General features: G+C 36.2%; 1 protein-coding gene across 1 annotated transcript in view; it reads right to left on the bottom strand.

Annotated features, from left to right (window-relative positions):
* The window catches only part of LOC107725284 (TBC1 domain family member 22B-like), a 43,978-nt gene that overhangs the window by 36,233 nt on the left and 3,465 nt on the right, over positions 1 to 4,280 (bottom strand). The window lies entirely within an intron of this gene.

Here is a 4,280-nt window from a genome sequence, read left to right as displayed (position 1 = left end):
CACTGACAAAAAAAAAAAAAAGGACAAAAAAAAAAAAACTACAGTAGAAGAAATAAATAAGAAATGCTACATAAATCGTGTTATCAAAAGTATCAAAACACTGCATATTCTTCACGGAGTAAATCTAATATATATTTCTTCATTTTTAAGTTACAAAAGTGATTTAGTCAAGAGCAGTGAGAGATTTTCTCTCTTTTGTTTTTTGATTAACATGAATAACAGACAGCAGGAATTTTAGACTGCTGTCACTTTAAGAGCTTCCCGGATCCAATATACTGTCACACGTTTTCTTGCACATATAGCCAAATGAGTTCCCTTTTGCTGCTGACTGAATATCGTGCATATTCATTACCGTGATATATCGCATTACCGAATACTGGCACAAGTCTATATGAATGACAGGAATATTAGAGGTGCCCGATCCAATATATTGTTACATGTGTGTGTGTTTCTTTTCTCAGCTGTTTGCTTTCACTTAAAGGCACAATATGTAATTTTCGCCCCTAGAGGGCGGAGGGCGGTCGAGGGGTTATGACGTCATTGGCAGGCGACACAATGACACTATGGACACGCTCCGTGTCACTAGTTAAAATTGCTTATTTCTCTGGATTTAAACATTCTTCGAAACATTTGGGATAATGTAAGTACACAAGTCAGCAAAATATATAACACTGTTCTAGTGGTTTTTGGATATTTTAATAAAAAAATCTTACATATTGTGCCTTTAAGACTAGAGCTACTGTGTTTACGAGGATACTTGCAAAGATGGGCATTTTGACACACTAGTGTATGTATTTAACCGTTCAAGGCCTATAAATCGACCTTAGTACTAAATAAATCGGCCTAACTCCATTCAGTACTCCTGCGCTCTATGAGCACCTTCTTCATTTGTGCCCACATCTCAGACAACGCGCACATATGAGTTCTTTCACTGCCGATTGTATTTCAACGGCTTAAAACCTCTTGTTTTTAAACCGCAATGCTTGTGCAAACGATAAGTTTTAGTGACAGCATAGCACAGCAACGTCACGTGAGCATGTACGTTAACCACGATAGAAACTATATTCAAACATCTCTACCGGTTGACAAATTTCTACCAGTTAATCGTGTCTACCGGTATATCGCCCACCCTAGGACTGGGTGATCCTAATATTTTCAGCCTCATCATATGATAGTAACTGATATAATCTCAATATTTACATATTTACAATCTCATGCTGTTCCAAAACCACATGGCTTTCCCTCTTCTATGGAATAAAAAAAGTTAACTTCTAAGGAATATCCTGGCCACTTTTCCATGTAATAAAAGGCTGACTGGGAACTGCAACCTTTAAAATGAGATAAAAGGCACCATAAAAGTATAACAAAGCTTTAAATCAGAGATGCTATCAAAACATTTCTTTGCCCTCATACTTCTGAGTCACTGAGTCACAAGACAAGGAGGGATAGTGAAACTAAGTTAATGACACAGCCTTGTTCATGACAGAATACTAGCTTACTGCATTTCACATAATATAAACCACGCAACCATTTCAGATAGTACATTACATTACATACACTACCATGTTTTTTTTTCCTTTTGGAAAGAAATACTATTTTTATTCACAAGGATTAAAAAAGAAATGAATAAATAAACAAATATTACATTTTAAAATATAATCAAATATTAAGCCGATTTTAAATTGTAATAATAATAATTCACAACTTCACTTCTTTTTTTAACTGTATTTTTGATCAAATAAACACAGCTTTGATAAGCATTAGGCCTAGAGACTTCTTTCTTAACATTAAAAAAGAAATCTTGCTGATCTAAAACATTTGAACAGTAGTTAGGGTTAAGTTTAAACCTGAGTGGTGTAGACATTTAATGAAACAGATCACAAATCACAGCAGTCAAACAGAAATGGAAGGTCAAGTTAAATACAATGTGTTATGAGATACAGAATGCTAGGTTGTATTTTGGGCATTTGACAAATAATCGGTCATCTAGGTATGCAATGCATACATAAAAGTTGCATACTATGAACAGAACATAATACATACTACAGAAACAGTAAGAATAGTATTACATTATTCTATTCTAAACATACCCTCTAGAAAAAAGTAACAACCAAGCAAAAGTTGCATTAAAATAATTCACATCCACAAGTCACATCCATAATGCTGCTTAACTGTATACTGCAAATATACTCTGAATATTCAATATATCCCCCGGCCCTAGTCAGAAATACGCAGTGTTAAACAATTCCAGAGCAGGAGGATAGACCTGCTAGTGCTTGGTGACAGCAAAAATACATCTCAAATTAAAAGCCAAGCACACTGCTGGGTCCTCCACATTACTACAACATATAAATATAAATCTCTACAATATCAGAAAAAAGAAATCTTGCTGATCTAAAACATTTGAACAGTAGTTAGGGTTAAGTTTAAACCTGAGTGGTGTAGACATTTAATGAAACAGATCACAAATCACAGCAGTCAAACAGAAATGGAAGGTCAAGTTAAATACAATGTGTTATGAGATACAGAATGCTAGGTTGTATTTTGGGCATTTGACAAATAATCGGTCATCTAGGTATGCAATGCATACATAAAAGTTGCATACTATGAACAGAACATAATACATACTACAGAAACAGTAAGAATAGTATTACATTATTCTATTCTAAACATACCCTCTAGAAAAAAGTAACAACCAAGCAAAAGTTGCATTAAAATAATTCACATCCACAAGTCACATCCATAATGCTGCTTAACTGTATACTGCAAATATACTCTGAATATTCAATATATCCCCCGGCCCTAGTCAGAAATACGCAGTGGTAAACAATTCCAGAGCAGGAGGATAGACCTGCTAGTGCTTGGTGACAGCAAAAAATACATCTCAAATTAAAAGCCAAGCACACTGCTGGGTCCTCCACATTACTACAACATATAAATATAAATCTCTACAATATCAGAGGCTATTGTGAGTTACTGGGCAATATCCTGCATAATGGTGAGAGAAGTCCAAACATTGCAATGCTAAGCAGAATTTTTACGGGCAACATAGGGCCATAGGTGTGGTCATATTGTTGAAAGGAAAATTAACATGGCTATTATGGTATGGTTGTAATATGGTTGTTACAAGGCCCTTTTCTGGTGAAATCAACACAATACTAAAGGCATTATGTGCAAATGGGATCACAGAATAGTTGGCAAAAGCACAATGCAGGTGAAATACGTCTCATCAATTTTCATGCGAGTAGAAAATAAAAGGCAAATTACTTCCAGATATGTAAGCAAGCTGCTCGCATTTGCATAAAATATTGGGCTGTGAGCGAGGAGTGTGAGTATGCGAGCAGTTTGCCAGAGGGCAGCCTTATCTTAAACGTGTGCTGTTCCTTCTGCTATACACACACAGAAGACTTTTCCACACTATAATCTACATACAAAAGCTAACAGAGTGGCAAAACTGTCAATGTAATTAATCATTTCCATTGAGAATTTCATTAACATGCTATTATAATGAATTAAACAAGTGAATAATTCAGTTATCAACTAACAAGACATACTTTGTGAACGAACAACTTTTTGTGTGCCTCTCTGCAACTGTAGGACATGTCATTTTACTAGTCGTCTGGAAGCGTCTAGTATTACTTTTGCATGCTCTGTCCCTTCTGTTAAATGAGATAAATGGTGGGAAAGTGGCCACACCTCTCGTTCACTCATGTTACAGCGGGATCACACCCACTGCGTGTCCTCCAACTGCTGCCGATTCACCTGAACAAGCAACTCAAACAGTCTGGAATCACAACCACACCCAAACAATAATGGCAGGTTTGGCTCAACATGTTCATCTTTCCCATCACAGAGGGGAATCCCATCCATTTCTAACATCAGCTTCATTGTGTTCTGCTCATAATCCAGCAATTTTCTGAAGATATGAGACCATGAAAACAGTAGTAAAATGTAATAAATGTATCAAACATATCAATTTTAAGATACAAAGAACTGAAAAAAGAGAACTATTTCCAAAAACAGCAGGAAACTCTTGTCATAGTCATGTTTATTTTGTGCTGAAACTGGTATTAATGTGGAGGAGACGATCAGTTCACATGCGCCTCGCGCTGTCGAACTGTACTGTTCTCCACACACTGTTCGGCATGCACTAGGACCGCGGTTCAACTTAAATCTGTTGCTATCTGGGTTTAAACTAAACTCATGTAAGCTCATTTAAAACATTTAAGAGCCAGAAGACACGAGCTTGTGTCAGCACTTTCTTAAAGGGGTCGTATGAT

This window comes from Sinocyclocheilus rhinocerous, unplaced genomic scaffold, assembly GCF_001515625.1.
Source record: "Sinocyclocheilus rhinocerous isolate Xijiao unplaced genomic scaffold, SAMN03320098_v1.1 scaffold785, whole genome shotgun sequence".
Taxonomy (NCBI): domain Eukaryota; kingdom Metazoa; phylum Chordata; class Actinopteri; order Cypriniformes; family Cyprinidae; genus Sinocyclocheilus; species Sinocyclocheilus rhinocerous.
The sequence above is the reverse complement of the archived record's forward strand: the minus strand, read 5'-3'. Positions and strand labels throughout refer to the sequence as shown.